This window comes from Polypterus senegalus, chromosome 15 (genome assembly GCF_016835505.1).
Source record: "Polypterus senegalus isolate Bchr_013 chromosome 15, ASM1683550v1, whole genome shotgun sequence".
Taxonomy (NCBI): Eukaryota; Metazoa; Chordata; class Cladistia; order Polypteriformes; family Polypteridae; genus Polypterus; species Polypterus senegalus.
Window position 1 is genome coordinate 1,073,223 of NC_053168.1, and position 18,545 is coordinate 1,091,767.

The window sequence follows — 18,545 nt, forward strand, 5'->3', positions numbered from 1 at the left end:
CCTCACCGGCCACTTTATTAGGTACACATTGCTAGTACACTGTTGGACTCCCTTCAGAAGTGCCATTAATTCTTTGTGGCGTTGATTCAACAAGGTGCTGGAAAACATTCATCAGGGATTTTGGTCCATTGTGACTGACAGCATCACACAGTTGCTGCAGATTTGTTGGCTGCACATCCATGATGCGAATCTCCCATTCCACCACATCCCAAGGGTGCTCTGTTGGATTGAGATGTGATTACTGTGGAGGCCACTTGAGTACAGAGAATTCATCACCATGTTCAAGAAACCAGTTTGAGATGATCTGAGCTTTGTGACATGGCACGTTACCCTGCTGAAAGGAGCCATCAGAAGATGAGTACACTGCAGTCATAAAGGGGTGGACGTGGTCAGCAACAATACTGAGGTAGGTTGTGCCATTTAAACAATGTTCAGTTGGTACTAAGGGGCCCAAACTGTTCCATGAAAATATCTTCCACACCATTACACCAGCAGCCTGAACCACTGATATTAGGCAGATGGATCCATGCTTTCAGGTGGTTAACGACAAATTGTGACCCTAACATACGAATGTCGCAGCAGAAATTGAGATCCATCAGACCAGGCAATGTTTTTCCAGTCTTCTATTATCCAATTTTGGTTAACCTCTGCGAATTGTAGCCTAAGTTGCCTGTTCTTAGTTGAGAGGAGTGGCACCCGGTGTGGTGTCCTGCTGTTGTAGCCCATCTGCTTCAAGGTTCAACGTGTTGTGCATTCAGAGGTACTCTTCTGCACACCTCAAACCAGTCTGGCCATCAACCAGACATTTTCACCCACAGAAGTCCTGTTGACTGGATATTTTCTCTTTTTAGGCCCATTCTCTGTAAACTCTAGAGATGGTTGTGTGTGAAAATCCCAGGAGAATTCCCCACCTAGCGCCAACACCCATGCCATGTTCAAAGTCTATCAAATCACCTTTCTTACCCATTCTGAACCTTGGTTTGAACTTCAGCAGGTCATATGATTTAAAAATATAGCCGAGACATTACTAATATTGCTAATGGCTATTACTACCTGAAATGACTTATTCATAGTTCATTACTTACTGTACATATATTTTATAGATGTGTGTGGATGTACAGTATATACATACACACACACACACACTCACACCCACATTATATCAATGATGTAAATAAAGCATTCTGGACTTTTACATTACACAGAATCCAAATTGAATCATGCATCAATTGACACAACATAATGCTGTTTTTCCTCGTGAGATGGCTCTAAAAAACCACTGCAAAGCAAAAACAGAGGTGGCTTTTTTCCAAGCTCAGCAAATTGCACGGCAGCATTCATTTCACACAGCTGCAATGAAATAGCAAATTCAGTGATGAAAAGCCTAGGCAAGTGTGCAGAACCATCTTCAGAGTACTGCATCTTTATTTATTTATGCACACACAGAATGACAAACAGCAGCCGTATGAGCCTCTAAAGTAGGCCAGCCATAAGGCAGAGGGTGAAACCTTCAGAAAGAGTCAAACAATAACACATCATAACACTTTTTTCAATTGTTTTAATCCTGGGACTTACCGTCTGCAATGCTTGCCCAGCTATATTAAAATTTCAAAAGGTTTAGACGCCCTGATGCTGATCCCTAAATCTCTACACGGCTCCTAGTGAATTATCAGCCGGCTTGCTGCCAGCCACTCTGTGACACTCACTACAGTTCTACAACTTTGAAGAAAGTGTCTGCCACTACTACTGTCACACCACAACAGTCTCCTTTGTAACCTGCTTCATGTATCTGCTGGAGGTCTACCTTTTATTCGAGGCAATTCAACACAAGTACCAACTCAGGGTACTCTGAATGTGGCGAATGAAACTGCTGTAACTCGACCAAAAGCAGAGAATGCAAGTTCAACCAGTGGCTCTGAAGCTACTTTGAATGAGGACTCGAGTCATCTAATAGAGTAGACCAACACGTCCTGCTGCTGTCAAATAAGAATAAACTATTACCTATTCAACTCTTTGGAAAGGCTGTCATCAAAAATATTAAACACCAGACAAATTCATACTAGAAGGGCTGATATAAGCTAGAATACATTTACAACGATAATCACTTTCAAGTCACATTGTAAATTGGACTTTTACCATCTCCACAAACCCTTAATTACAGTAACCCGATTTGGACAAACAATAGATAAACACATTTCCTGAACCAATGTAGCTGCCCTAATAATGTGTCCTGTTCGACTATTTATTTATGCCGTTTACATTGACTTATTTGGCTGACGGCTTTATCCAAGGTGACGTACAGCATTTATGATACAGTTGGAGCACAGGCAGGTGAAGTGACTTGCTCAGGGTCACACAGTGTCCGTGGTGGGATTTGAACTCACAAGCTCAGCCTTAACCACTACACCACACTGTTTGCCACTGCTTTAAAAAGTTCTTAGGCTATCTACAGCATGCACCTCCCCATGCACTCATTTGTTTTCTTTTATATAAATGAATAACATTTAACAGGTATTGATTAAAAGGTACAGTGACAAACAAATGCTGACTGATACACAACTCAAGCCGAGATCTAATGGGTTAAACAAAATGATGCTTTAACTATAGCAAAAGAAAGATGCTCATGGAAATGGGGGAGCAACATGGATGTCAATGATGGCATCAACAAACCAGCATACTGTGGAGCAGGATTTGTTTACTTCGAGATCAGAAGGTATCAAGAATTCGGTGGACTGCTGTCTTTCCTTACTCCAGCTAGAAATTTGTGGCAGGATGAGAATTATGTGACGATGGTCCATACCATACTGTCACACTGAGCTCTTGCTCCATCCATCAGGAAGGGATTCATTCACTTCAGCTTCTGAGCAATGAGGCGCATGTGCACAATCTGATATCAGCACAAATGCAGGCACATTTACCTAGACGCTCACTGGAAAAGAAAAGGGCCAGTCACAGAATAAGATGTTGCTACACAGTTGATTTTCCACTTAAGCTAATCATAAATTACACAATGATGCAATGATGCTTTGTCTTCAGGAGTGGTTTATTTTCTTTTTTTTTGTTAAGTCTGTATTTCCTGAACTCCTGTAACAGCTAAATTTCCCCTTGGGACAAATAAAGCACTATTTATGTATCCAAACAAACATTTGACAAAAAGAGGTGAATAATTAAATCAAAGACTGCTCCAGCGCTCTTCATAATGAACACTGTGAATGGCTTCTTAGCACAAATGCAGATTTAGAAAATGAGGACCAATTAAGTCATTTTACTATACAAGAAAAAAAGAACACCGAATAATAACAGCACACATCACTCAATTCTCAACACAGCAAACACACAATGATAATCAGAAAAATGAAGGTTACAAAACAGAAACAATTACTTTGTGCAGACAAGGATGCTACTGTAAAAGACAAACAGGAGACCACTGAATGCGTTCCACTTTGTTAAAAGCTGCAGCACTTCAATAATCCAAAACTACTGGAATAGAAAGAGGAACATTCATGTTATCAGTAAGTGAAACTTCCCCATAAAATTCTCATCCCGGATAATTATACACAATATGGGGCTATACAAACAATCCCATAGAGAACTGATCCTACAGTACCACGCTGGCATGCTGGTTTTCATTATCATCAATTAATTAGACTACATCAGATAAATATTATGAATCCCACGGGGAAAATTAGATGAATACAGCAGTAAAAAAAACAAAAAAAAAAAAACACACAAAACAAAAACAAACTCACAGGACAAACAATGCCAGTGATCGATAGGGCAGGAGGGATAGACAGCTAGAGTGAAAGGCACTATATAATAGGCTGAGGTATATGGATTTGAGCCAGAATCACCAAATAAACTTAAGTTATTTATTACTGTAAATTATCATCACTTTCCTTGAAATATGCCAATGCTATTAAAGCAGATATCTTGCTGTAGATTTTGGACAATGACTTTAGGGATACATATCACTGTGGACATGAAAGTTTTGATCACATTTGTCCAAATCAATTTATGACTCACTTTGATCAACAAATAACTAATTTTAAAATAACAGAGAAAATAAGGATTTTTCTCACAGAATAGATTTTATTTATGCATTACGTGTGTAGATGGCACGGTGGTGCAGTGGTAGCGCTGCTGCCTCACAGTTAGGAGACCCGGGTTCGCTTCCTGGGCCCTCCCTGCGTTGAGTTTGCATGTTCTCCCCGTGTCTGCGTGGGTTTCCTCCCACAGTCCAAAAACATGCAGGTTAGGTGCAGTGGCGATCCTAAATTGTCCTTAGTGTGTGTAGGTGTGTGTGCACACCCTGTGGTGGGCTGGCGCCCTGTGCTGGCTGGGATTGGCTCGAGCAAACCCCCCCGTGACCCTGTAATTAGGATGTAGCGGGTTGGATAATGGATGGATGGAGCACGTGTGTAAGGGTTTATTTCTCATTTCTGTTTAGGAGTAAGAATAGAACTTACATACTCACAGGGGTGGCTAAATTACTGGCCACAAAGTTTTGGATGACATTTTCAATTCAAACAAACCGCTGCTTCGCCTGCAACTCCTCATTTCTATGTGCATACAGCTGGCTATTGGCAGGACTTTAAGCAGCAGGTGCTGTTAAAGGATTTTGTGTCTGCCAGTCATCAGTGATCTAGTGGCACATTTTCAGATTATTAGTGCAGTCCAAAGGGCTTACAGCTGTGGCGAGCCAGGTGTCCAAGGCTTGCACCTTTCCTGTTAAATCGTTTTTTTTCTTTTTATATATTTCTGATGATGCCTCGAGTTACAATGTGGCACCCCAGCTTAAGATAACTGATGATTTGTGAAAATTCGATGCCGTAAACAATTTTGATTAGAGAAGGTGTTCTAGTATTGTATATACTTGCGTGTTTTCTCTCAGACATATTAGTCAATATACAGCAGGTTGCTAACTAGTAAGTGGTGTGCTTTATAGCTGTCAGATCAACCGTCACTATTGGAATATTTTATATATATTTGAAAATTAAAATCAAATGACCAAAAATTACAAAAAGTTTGAGCAAGAAATGTCCTCTTATTAACACTGAGGACTGTTGATATACTAGGTTAAAGATTTTCATAAAACAAGGATATATTTTATTAACTTTTCTCAGTAGGTAGAAGGTAATATCTTAATTATTTACAAAAATTAGTTATCAGCTACTGCTATCTAAATAGTTCCAGTACCAAGCTCTTTGAGGAGCTAAATTCTTTGACAAAGCCGAGCTTATGCAGTTTTAGAATTGTAAGAGACTAATGTATTGCTTAATGTGCTAACATCGGTGAGGCGTTTTGCAGAGTTTAATCTTTGTAGCTTATTTAACAGCATGGAGAAGGTGGCTGGTATACCATGTGCTGCAAATAAAACGAGGGTCTGGTGGTATGTTATACTTTAATCTGATGATAAGTAGTCTAAGAAAATGTGAAATTTCAGTTCAGCTTAATGTGACTTTTACTAATGCAACACAACACCCTCCATACTGCTGCAGGGAGAGTGTCGAGTGCAATACCCGATGAAAAGCCACATTTTTAAATAAATAACATGGCCTGATCCGATCCTACACTGTTTTTTCACTGAACATGTTCTTCATCATTACAAATAAAAACACAACATAACAGTCTGAAAAAGAAAAACACATCTACTCTCACACATTTCTCTGTAAAAAATACTCAACACTCATTACTGTATGCTGATTAGTTTCTGTAAATGAGTTGGTTAACGTTTTAGCTTTGGGGTAAGATCTGCTTGTTTACTGCCATGTGTTCAATTTCCACGATTAAACTCATTGTCCAAAGTGAATCTGCAGGGGTATTGTATATCCGAGTCTCAAATGACTCCATTCAGAGAATAAGCAAACCTGGCCTGGTCTTCAAGACGACTACAATTTCTATTCCTTTTTCAGTCCTGACTTGGTTTCACGATCATCTTGACTTACTCTCAACTAGTTGTGGTCTTGGAATGGACAAATGTGGTCTTGAATAAATCACTGACCTGGAGCAACTTCGCCCGGAAAAAGGGGCCAACATCACATACAGACAGTGTGCAAAGCCGGGACATTCTTACTTGTGACAATTTATTGTTTTTACTGCCACAAAAGGTGACTCTACAATCAGCACCCAACCACAACCTCTTTAGTTGGTTTTCGGACACAAAACAGTATTAAATTAACACTTTTCAAATAATATTACAGAAAATGATTGGTTTTTTGGTAAAATTAGAACATTTAACAATGGACTGAATAACTGCAAAACTTTTTCTTAAGAACATGAGCTATCTCAAAAGAGAGAACCTGCCTTACTACAACATACAGTATACTGTACATAAGACACAGGAACAGTAGATAGAAGAGAAGGAGGGCATCTGTGGTGTAAGAAAAGGAAGGTCTGCCATCACCATTACTGCTCCTGATAAACTCTGAAATAGCGGACGACAAGTGATTATGAGGATGGAGAGGAAAAAAGAAAGAAGAGATGAGCTACAGACAGAAGCACATTTAGAGAACAGCCAAAGCAGAACAGAATCAGAAGAAAAGCAAACAGGTTAGGATCAGAATCTAGAAATCACTAAGGGTCAAACTGAAGTCTTTAAGGTAGACTCAAAATTAGTAACACTTCAGTTTAGTTACTGTAAAAAGCATCCATTCCTCATTTACTCTTGTGCAACAAGACCTTACAAAGCAGCACTGAAGTGTTTATTCATCTCTGCGGCTTCACTTTGGAGTGGTCTAAGGTGGCTTAACTGAGACGCATTTCTCTTGATATGACATATTTAGTATAAGACCTGTGAATCCTTCATATTAACGAGTCACGTTGCCATCATGTCAATGCGCCACACTGCCCAGAGATGAATAACTAACTCATTTACTGACATTTCAGAAGTGTTATGAAGACCAAAAGAAGTCTTTGTGAAGGTCTTGTTACGCAAGAGTAAATGAATAATGCAGTGGCATACAAAAGTGTGGGCACCCTTGTTTAAAATGTCTGTTACCGTGAATAGTTAAGTAAGCAGTAGCTAAGCTGTTACCACAAAATTCAATAAGCATGTGCAGTGTAGACCCTGTACAAATAATTAGGTGAAAAGGGAACTTTAACACAAAACAATCTGCCATATAATAAACCACTAAGGTCTGTGTACCCATTTCCTCTGAACAATCTGAATGGTCAGTCTGGCTTTGTTGACATGACACACGAGGAAGGAGTAAAGCACTATGAGACATGCAGAGAGAGAGTCACTTTTAAAGATGGCCAGTATAAAACTGGACAGAAGCTGAGAAAGGAACCCTGAAAATGAGGGTGTCTGAGAAGCAGGCTTTACAGGAATGCACTCGCGAGAGAGGGGCGCCAGTGAAGAGACGTTTACACGTGCAAACAGAGCAAAGGTGCTGAAAGCACATGTTGGGCAAAAGAGAGCAAATATTTCTAAATGACAAAGAGGCCACAAAAACACTGAAATTTCCAAAAAATAAACAAACAAAACAATATGATTCAGTGTTTGTCAGCTACTGCACCCCCATAACAGTTTGGTCCACACAATGTGGCCTTCCTGGATAGTCAAGAGAGTTTGATTTGAAGGACTGTCGCTCTGTCTGTTCAGGTAGTTTGAAAGGACAATGGGTGGTGCCTTTTAATTAGACATTCGGCTCCTTGGACTTGTTGCAGGCTTTTAGAAGTGCCTTCCAGTCCAATGTTACATTTGTGTTATAGTGAACCAGTTTATTTAATAGCTTTTTGCTCCTAACCTCTACCTCCTCCAATAGCCAGTCACTCCACACCACCTCTACTTCGTCAACAATTCCTTGTACAGATTTCATTTCTACTATTTCAACAGTTATGGCCAGTTATAAGACCCCCTCTGACCATCAATATAGAATATTCATAGCTGACAACTAAGGGAGGACACAGCTGAAATGACACGGGACTACATGGAGTTTGTCTGGGTACTTAAGGCCTGTGCGGACCAACTTTGTGGTACCCTCTGTTACCTGCTTGGTCTGTCACGAAGGCTCCAGGTGGTAGTGCTGCTGGGGAAAGCATTTGTACTCTTCCAGTTTCAAAGAAGTCTGGCGAGTCTTCACCTAATGACAACAGAGCAGTGGGCCTTATGGACCAGACTATGAAGACCTTCAACAGCCCGGTCCTGAGCTATGCGGGTTCTGTAATGAAAGACAACTTGGAATCACTGTGGTTTGAATACTGGACAGAGACTGGAGTTGAAAATGTAATAATCCATTTGTTCCACAAGGCTGGACAAAGCAGGAATTTGCTGTAAGGATGACCTTTTTTTCCTTTTAACTTCCCTATTGCCTTAAACACCATACAGCCATCACTGTTGAGTAGCAAGCACAGGGATACACAGATGAATGAGCCTATGGAGTCCTCAATAATGGACTGTCTGTCTGACACTACAGTTTGTGAAGCTCCAGGACGGTCTCCGAGGTGGACAGGAGCAACACGGGGGCATCACAAGAAAAAGCCCCGTCTCCTTTTCTCCTTACCCTGTACACCCTGCACTATAAATGTAACACCTGGCCATAATTGTCCGTGGGTTGTACTGATGAGTGGGAAGAGACAGAGTACAGGACTCAAGTGGGGAACACTGTCTACAACTCAACATCAGAAGAACAATGGAACTGGACAATCACTAACCCAAAGAGCATTTTCACCTGGTCACTATTCAGGTACAGTGCATCCGGAAAGTATTCACAGCGCATCACTTTTTCCACATTTTGTTATGTTACAATCTTATTCCAAAATGGATTCCAAAATGGCTCTGGCTGGGCCACTCAAGGACATTCACAGAGTTGTCCTGAAGCCACTCCTTTGATATCTTGGCTGCGTGTTTAGGGTCGTTGTCCTGCTGAAAGATGAACCGTCGTCCCAGTGTGAGGTCAAGAGCGCTCTGGAGCAGGTTTTCATCCAGGATGTCTCTGTACATTGCTGCAGTCATCTTTCCCTTTATCCTGACTAGTCTCCCAGTTCCTGATGCTGCCACCACCATGCTTCACTGTAGGGATGGTACTGGCCTGGTGATGAGCGGTGCCTGGTTTCCTCCAAATGTGACGCCTGACATTCACAACAAAGAGTTCAATCTTTGTCTCATCATTTTGTTTCTCATGGTCTGAGAGTCCTTCAGGTGCCTTTTGACAAACTCCAGACGGGCTGCCATGTGCCTTTTACTAAGGAGTGGCTTCCGTCTGGCCACTCTATCATGCAGGCCTGATTGGTGGATTGCTGCAGAGATGGTTGTCCTCTCTCCACAGACGACCTCTGGAGCTCTGACAGAGTGACCATCGGGATCTTGGTCACCTCCCTGGCTAAGGCCCTTCTCCCCCGATCGCTCAGTTTAGATGGCCAGCCAGCTCTAGGAAGAGTCCTGGTGGTTTCGAACTTCTTCCACTTACGGATGATGGAGGCCACTGTGCTCATTGGGACCTTCAAAGCAGCAGACATTTTTCTGTAACCATTAACAAGTGTTTTTTCCCCCCGTTTAAATCTAATTCTTGGGTGTGTTTGAGGGGAGTCTGTTGTTGTTGTTTGTTATTATGTTTCTATATGAAGCTTCTGTAAGAGCTGAATGTCCCTGTGGAACAAATAAATAGGGTCTATGGGACATTGGTGCAAATGTTGGGGGACTACTTAAAACTCACTGAAAAAATGCACTTTGAAGTGGCAAATGTTTTGATTTTAGAAAACATGCTTTCTGCATTTCAGAGGTATGCTTGAAATAATAAATGTTATCATTAATCCCAGGCATTAGTTGATCTGGGTTATGGGATCATTCCTGTTTAGGTGACTGCCTGCTGCCAGTAAAGGGTGGCATTTCATGCAAATAAGGAAGTAAAAAAAGCACAAAACTGCACACATGGTGAAGCTGTGCAACACCGTGACAAAACCAGCTATGTGCAATTTGCAATGGAAATATAATTATCAGCACACTGAATACAGTTTAAACGAGGAGCTCTTGTGCAGGGAGGCAGAGTTGTGCTGCTGTCTCATGGGTCTAGCGTCCTGGGTTTGGATACCATGCCTGGTCCTTGTTTCTGTGGAGTTTGCATGTTGGTTTCCTCCCACATCCCCAGCCACATGCAGGTTAGGTGAATTGGCGATTCCAAATCAATGGGAGAGGGAGTACAGATGGATAGGGTGTGCGAGTGAATGGATTCAGAATGACAACAACAACATTTATTTCTGGAGCACGTTTTGATACAAATGATGGAGCTCAAAGTGCTTGACAAGATGAAGAAAGAAAATATATAAAAATACAATTAGGCAATACTAATGAACAAGGTCTGATGGCCAGGGGAGGACAGAAAAAACAACACAAAAAAACAAAAAACTCCAGGAGGCTGGAAAAAAAAAACAATGTTTAAATCCCACAAAAATTCTTAGCTTAAGCCAGAGCTCAACAAGCCCAAAACAAAGCACAGGTTGCATCTAACAAACGTGCAGGGTGACACCCTTCGGTGCAGCACTTGAATATACCATTTTGTACATTAGAAGGTCATTAAACTAAACTAAAAGATAAACGTCGGCACATAAAAGTCAAGAATGACTCTTCAAAAGCTTGGCCTACCACTACATGCAGTTAACAAGTCTACTAAAATAACGCCATTAATGCATCGTCTTCGCAGTTTTTATCTATCAAAGGACTTAACCACGGATACACTAAAACTGTGTCATGGCCTATATATGATATTCATAGGTTAAAAGCACACATTTACAAAAGCAGATGACAAACCACTGAACTCACCAGTAGCAGGGTTGAGATTATCAGGTCTGGCAAATGAGCCTCTACAGCAGTCATCACCAAAACTGCAGTCCACTGCTCTCCAACAAAGTGCCTTCATTTTGTATCTTCTGACACTTATTTGTACTTCGTAAATGTTTACTGCGTAAAACACATATACAAAAATAAAATACTTAATAAAGTTTACTCTGTCTGACAGGTGGGTGGTCCCTGCAGGGCTCGACTACATCTCAGCACCAACAGCAACTGCAGCGGTAAGGACACAAGCTGCAGGATACCATGCCATGCAGAGAAGGGCGGCTGCTGCTGCTGCTGCAACGGGACAGGTGAACACACAGCTGGACGACTTCTTCTCAGAAAGCACAAGCTCACCAAAACAAAACACATACAACAAGAAAACCGGTATGAAATGCTCCATACTGTACTTCCATGTAAGCTTCACTTTAGTATGTTGGCCCATACTACAGGAAATTACTTAACAGAATGTTTTACAATACAACTGATTGTTCTATGCAATATTATACAAGTACATTAACCTACTGTATGGAATATTTTTAACAGCAGATATACAATATATCAAATAGTACAATGAACAGGAAATGCAATCAAGTGAACAGCTTCAACAGACAGAACATTTCATTTGAAATGAAGCACATTGGGTGAAATGAAGTAAACAAACAGCACAGATAGACAGATTGGCCTCTCTGCGCGTCGACCTTTACAGATTTGTTTTCCGCTCATTTCTTTCCTTTCATCACCAAGCTTGTGCTCCTACATGGCAAACAAGCTGTTCTCTCTCTTCATGTATACCTTTCTTTGAGTGTGTGCCTGTGTATACTTGTATATTTAAATTAATCATGCATCTCAAAACCTACTTGCAAATCAATAGGCCTGGCCCCAAGACAACATGCTAGTTACATGAAGCAATTGTTGGACACACATGGGGAGAAGTACTGGACCAAATGTGACAGGCTCGGCGAACACGAAGCAACTTGTTTGAAAGAAGACAGGCCTCGGGCCTCAGAAAGTGCTTGTCCAAGAATATTCTCTCTTTGCTGGGATGTGGTCATCCAGGAGCTCTGCACAGCTCGAAACAAAAACAGGCAGGACTTCCTGTGGAAACCGGCAATTTTACAACGTGAAAATCAATTTTAGGCTTCCGCAGACACCATGCTAAAGTCCACTTTTCTTGACATTTTGGACTTCATCCAATCAGAACCTGAACAAATTTTTGATGCCATCACCAAATTTCCATTGACATGAAATCTCAAGACATGAACCAATAATCGAGAATATCCTGAAAATGGACGCATTTCAGACATTTTAAGAATGTTGACATCTGTGCTGATTCCCAGTAAGAAATGCAAATGAAGAAAAAAAAAAAAAAGTGTCACTGGACAACCCAATTTCCTGTGGCAAATGAAAGTATACCATGAAAGTGAAGTAATGACAGACTTGAAAAATACCTAATTGATCCTTTTGTTAAAATCTCTTTAATTACACCCAATTAATGTGCCCTCTTGTGTTATTTGTGGCGCATGATTAATTATATGCATCCATTTTCTTAACCCAATAAGCAGGGCAGGGCAGTGTGGAACCTGGAGCCTATCCCAGTAAGCATGGGACATAAGACAAGAACATCTCCTGGCCAGGGCACCAGTCCACTGCAGGGTGAGAACACACACGCACACAAACTCACTAGGGCCAATTTAATAATGCCAAGTCAACTAACCTACATGTCGTTGGACTGTGGGAGAAAACTGAGCACCCAGGGAAAGCTCAGGCAGACATGGGAAGAACATGGGAACTCCACGCTGGGAGCCCGTGGGATATGAACAACTCCATACTGTATAATAAAGTAAAGATTCAATAAAAATGGGAGCAGTAGATACACAAAACATAATAAAATCTGTGAGCATGAAAAGTCATGACAGCGGCAAGCACCTTCTGAATTTCAGCCATCCTTCCATCTCAATTCCCTTGCCAAGCTCAGAATCACCCCAGCAGTTTCTATCCTTGCCGCAATAGAAAGCCGACTGATGGAATGAAGGTTACAGCTAACGTTAAATAAATGAGACCAAACAAAAGTCCTTGGCCCCTGCCACTCTGTAGGAAAGGAAATGTGCACCCTCACTGACGATGCTGTAACTGGTCCCCCAAAGAGAGCTCGCTGAAGCACCAGTAACAGTTGCTGTTTGAAGCCCAACCAGACTTTCTTTATTATTTTGTATGGGGAGAAACATCACGTCTGATGGGCTGCTTTATTTAGCAGGAAAGTCATCTGTCGGTCTCTCTCTGTGCAAGTGAAGACATAAGCATAGCGGAGCCAAGCGGATTTCCACTTTTCAGGAAAAGTTCTGAATTTACATGAAGCAAACTTAAAAAAAAAAAAGTTCATTCAGAGCATTACAACACTAAAATGTTAAACGTGCCAGTTTTTCAGGGAAAAATTATTCAATACTAGCAAATTGTGCTTGCAAACATTTTGCCATAATAAAAGCATTAACGAAATGATGATGAGGGAGAGAAGAACACCACGGTACAGTAAGAAAGCGTATCACTTCAATAAGTAGTGACTTGTGAGCGGACACAATATTACATGCATCACATGATTAGTATGGGATGTCATCAGAGTCGCTTACTTACAAGGCAAAGTGTAACACAAACTGGTTAAGTCAGTATGTGTGAAGTGTGGCCGTCAGGTGATGTAACGTCTGTAATAATTGTCGGAAAACACAATTTGTTGCAGAAACATTGTTGTCAGGAAAAATATTCCCTTGTGTGTAACCCAGAAGTACCTGTACATTTAACCTGCGTTTCGCTGTAACTCTGAAAAATGTCGTGTACAAAACAAGGCCTGGCAAATCAACAGGAACACGGATTCCACGCTGTTGTTGTGGTTATAGTAGTTGTGGCAACTGGTTTTTAATATCGTGCACGGATGGACACAAGCGAATTAATAGAAATGTACCGTAAATCGTTATATTATCACGATGCAAGACGGAAAACTCACAATTAGGCACCCAATAGGAATTTTAATATCAGAAACCCAAAGAGGACATTAACATCAGGGACCTACAGGTAACTTTAAGGTTAGTATTTGTAGCTGGGGTAGGCCAGTCTTAGCGTCACGATAATAGACAAGTTCTGATTTACTGCATATATGGAGGGGCCGCACAGTTGCCTTCAACAGCAAACATCCTGGGCTCAAATGTATGAAACCCTCTTTTGCTCACTGGTTTAGCTGTTGCTCCTCTTGCATGTACATTTCTTTTTTAATGTTTAAATACTTTGGTAACAAATACAATAAAGTTTTCCTGAAAATTGGACAGAATTGAGCTCCGTTTTTCTTATGAAGTTTCGGGTCCAATTCCCACCACTGACGCTGTGCGACCCTGAGCAGGTCACTTCACCCGCCTGGGCTCCCAATGGAAAAACAAAAGAAATGGAACCATCTACATCTCGAATGTTGGAAATGACACCTTGGAGAAAACAGATTCTCTGGTGTCTTCAATTATTTATGCTCACATTTTAAGGTGCGATTATTTACTTATCATCACATTGCCCGGTACCTTATTTGTCTATTTATTTTGTATGAGACATTCCTCCATGCAATGGAAGGTCTAACATTCTGAACTTTAGACTTCTGTATGTGACATTCCCTGAGTCAGGAGAGCTCGCCGACTTCATTTCCTCTCAACTTTATGTTCAGGTTCACAAACAAAAAAAGAACTGCATTTAAAACAGACTGGGACTGATTTGTGGTCACTCCATAAATGAATACAAAGTCAGAACTTCAAAATATTTTACAGTAGGAAGGCGACACGGAGATGCCATCGTCTTCGGTACAGAAGGGACTCTTTGGATGTACAGAAATATTCATTTTTCTATTTTAATATGAACACTCCAGTTTTCCCGTAACGTCTGCTCGGTTGGCCTTCGAGTCTAAAGCGGCCCAGTGAGGGCGGTGAGGCCGTGCTCCTGCCTTGCACACTGCGCTGCTCGGTTCGGCTCCAGCCTCGCCCACCACTGGGGTAGATTTGTGCGGCTTTCACACGGGGACGCGACCTGCAGCGCAAGTGAGGGCCCTGTTCGACTCGTAAGGTGTGAAGCGTCTCCTTGACCGTCTGTTCTTATCGTTTCGGCCGCTTACTGAGCACAACCAGCGAGTCCCGACAATTCTGGTTGCTGCCTTTCTCCCTATGGCTGTATGGGGGGTCTTTTCTTCACGAAGCGTCCCAGTGTGCGGCTTTGCCAGGTGCGCCTCACCTGCTGTCCGCGGAGCTCAAATTACCGTTCGGTCTTCGTATCCGCACGCAGTCCCCTCCCAGCCGATGTCCACACAGACCCTTTTCCATTTCCCAAATAAAAATCCATGTATGTAAAATGAACGTGTCCCGAACAAAGCCCCGAGCCCACGGCTAAGACGCCACTCACCTCGTCTCTCCTCCGCGGTTGCCCGTTTCTCTCGCTCGGTTTCTGTTCTTCTGCGGGCAGCTCTGCCGGTTGGCCCTCCGAAGCGTATCGGTGCGCTCTCGTGCCGCTGCAGCCCTGTGCTCCCTACACCCAGAGCAGGCTAGCGGGCGAGTCTCCTCCGAGAAGACGCGCACGCCGGGCTCTCGTCCGTTTGGGCTGCCGCGCGCCACTACACTCGCCCACTTGTCTTCCCGCTCGCCGCTGTTGTTTGCCCGCGCGAGCGGCTCCCACCCAGGCGATCCGCCACAAAACACGCACACAGCAGCAACAGCAGACACCCACACCAGGAAGTCCGCTCAGGAGAGGCAGGCAAGACTTCCTGCCGCCGCTGCTTTCGCCAGTTTCGTGAACATCCAACTTCCTTATTAGCCACAAAAAAAAATGTCTCCGGAGAGGCTCGCCCCTCAGCAACACGGCGAGAAAACGCGCAGCGGACGGACAAGGGAGCGCGGCAGTTCCGGTTCCTTCGTTGGCTTCACGTATGCCGAGGAAGAAACAACGCGAGCGCTCCACGGTGAGGCCAGCTGAGCTTCGGGACAAGCGGCGGACTGGGTGCCACAAAGGTGGCCTGTTTCGAGCCGCACGTGGGGGACTGTGTTAGTTCATTTAAATCCTAATACAGAATGCGTACGTTTGAAAACACAGCGATGTGCCCGGCTGCAGGATGCCGACACTCGGAGCAGAGACACGGGGGCGTTCTTGTATGGCGAAAATTCATAGAGAGACGAATCGGCTAATTTACGCTTAAAATAACGTTTACGCATACATCAGATTAGTCCAATGAAACCATAAATGTGTTCTGTGGTGACAAATTTGTATGTAGTTTAAATGATGCATATGTTTGAAAATGCAGCACAATGTCTGACTGCGCAGCTGGCTGCCAGTGCTGATTACAAAGAAAACGGGAAGCTGCGCAGCACTTCAGTGACCCCACAGAGATGCGCGTCGGCAAATTTACACTTAAAAGCTGACACGTGTTTATTCCTTCGTTACGCCTGTCGGGTTTAGTAATACCGGTTTGACGTTGTCAGTTATTAACATAACTGACCAAACTTGTAAACCGACAACTCCATTCATCACAGTGGGACAGCGCTTAACAACTCGACGAAATATGTGGCGCATTTTACGGTGTGTCTTTAATACGGAAACGTGCACGCGCGTGACGCCGCGGTGTTGGCGGCGGCTGCGCAGATAGCTGTGAGGCTGCCAACAGTCGGACTGCAGCGCGTTCGTGTGAAGAAGATGCTCAGCACTGCGCGTACTCGCCGAGTTTCGCTAAAGTGCAATTTAGAATTGAAAATGTCATCAGTATAACATGGCCTGTAGCCAGTGAATACATTTGTCAGTGCAACATCGCAGTTAGGTTGAGGTGCACTTTTAATATGGTGTAAATTACCCTTTCAGCCAGCCAGCCAGTTAATCCATTAGGCGACCTAGGCTGTGTGGTGTGACTGGCAGACAACAAGAGGCGATGTCTGTCCACCCCACCTAGGGCTCCAAATTGGGTTTGCACTGATTACCCCAATATTTGAAAGGATACACACATAATAGCAGGTTATGGTGGTCTGTGCAGCACACTGCTAACACCACTGAAATAACAACAACAACATCTCTATAGCACATTTTCATACAAATGATGGAGCTCAAAGTACTTTACTAGATGAAGAAAGAAAAAATAGAATATAAAAATAAGATTAGGCAATACAAAATAACAAAGAATAAAGTAAGGTCCAATGGCCAGGAGGACAGAAAAAAGCAAAAAAAAAAATCTGCAGGGGCTCCAAGGCCACGAGACCACCTCGCCCTCGCTGGGCATTCTAGCTAACATCAGTGATCTCAGTCAGTCCACAGGGTTTTCAGGCTTCATGTGGAAGAATTGGATGATCTGGTCATGTGGACATCTGGCCTTCAATCCATCAATGTAGGGCCTGCATGGTGCCCTGATCGGGTGGTGGTGGTGGCGCAGATGCCAGCACAGAAAACCGGAAAAAGAACAGCGGAGATAGTAGGGGTTAGTTGGATTACGGAGATAAGATAAAAATGATAATTCAATGCATATACAGAATATCAGGGTTACACTAAAGTGAAGCCATGAGAAAGCCGTGCTACAATAACGGGTTTTCAGCAGTGTTTTAAAGGGCTCCACCATATCAGCCTGGTGACTTTCTATCAGTAAACTCGTATTCTAGATTTGAGGTGCATAACAGCAGAAGGCTGCCCACCCGCCTCACCACTTCTTTTCAGTTTAGCTCTTGGAATTCTATGCAGACCGTCATTTGAAGATCTAAGGTTACGATTTTGAGTGCACTGTGGGAGGAATTTCTGAAGTATAGGATGGAACATCTTATTTAAGGCTTTATAAACCATAAGCCGTATTTTAAAGTCACTTCTAAATGACACAGGTAACCAGTGTACAGGGAGTGCAGAATTATTAGGCAAGTTGTATTTTTGAGGATTAATTTTAATATGGAACAAACACAGTGCTATCAGTCAATCCAAAATGTTAATAAACCTGAAACCTGAATGTTTCACAACGGAAATGTGAGTGTGAACATCATCAGGGGAATACATATGTGCGCACAATTATTAGGCAACTATTAGTGTGCAGATTTATTATGCAACTAAAGGAAAAATGAAAATTTTCCCATCTCACTTGTTTATTTTCATCTGTTATAGTGAGAATAATAAACAAACACCTCAAAATTTACAAATAAACATCTCTGACATTTCAAAACAAATCAATCAATCAATCAATGACCAATATAGCCACCCTTCTTTCCAATAACAGTCATAAGCCTTTCCATTCATGGAGTCTGTCAGTTTCTTGATCTGTTGACGATCAGCTTTTTGTGGAGCAGTGACTACAGCCTCCCAGACACTCTTCAGAGAGGTGGATTGTTTTTCTCCCCCGTAAATCTAGCGTTTAAGAAGTGCCCACAAGTTCTCGATAGGGTTTAGGTCAGATGAGGAAGGGGGCCATGTCATTATTCCTTCATCTTTAAGGCCTTTACTGGCTGGCCACGCAGCGGAGAACTTCGATGCAAGTGATGGAGCATTGGCCTGCATAAAAATCCTGGTCTTCTTCCTGTATCACTGTTTGAAGAAAGTGTCTTCGAAAAACTGGCAGTAGGTTTGGGAGTTGATTTTGAGTTCATCTTCAATGCAAAAGGTCCAACTAGCTCATCTTTAAAAATACCAGCTCATACCAGTACCCCACCTCCACGTTGGAGTGGAGCTCTGTGCCCATTACTGATCCACAGGTCCATCCATCTGGTCCATCAAGAGTCACTCTCATCTCATCGGTCCATAAAAC

The 18,545-nt window shown here is 42.6% G+C and overlaps 1 protein-coding gene across 6 annotated transcripts in view; it reads right to left on the reverse strand.

Annotated features, from left to right (window-relative positions):
- Positions 1 to 15,865, reverse strand: part of zdhhc3a (zinc finger DHHC-type palmitoyltransferase 3a) — a 58,623-nt gene extending 42,758 nt beyond the window's left edge. For 2 of the 6 annotated variants that reach the window (XM_039737346.1, XM_039737345.1), the window contains exon 1: positions 15,194 to 15,864. The gene's annotated coding sequence lies outside the window, so the exon portion shown is untranslated. Of the gene's footprint in view, positions 1 to 7,991; positions 8,118 to 10,759; positions 10,898 to 15,193 lie in introns of those variants that run through there. The other 4 variants (XM_039737349.1, XM_039737347.1, XM_039737348.1 and 1 more) reach the window with 4 other exon arrangements.
- Positions 15,866 to 18,545: the final 2,680 nt, after the last annotated feature.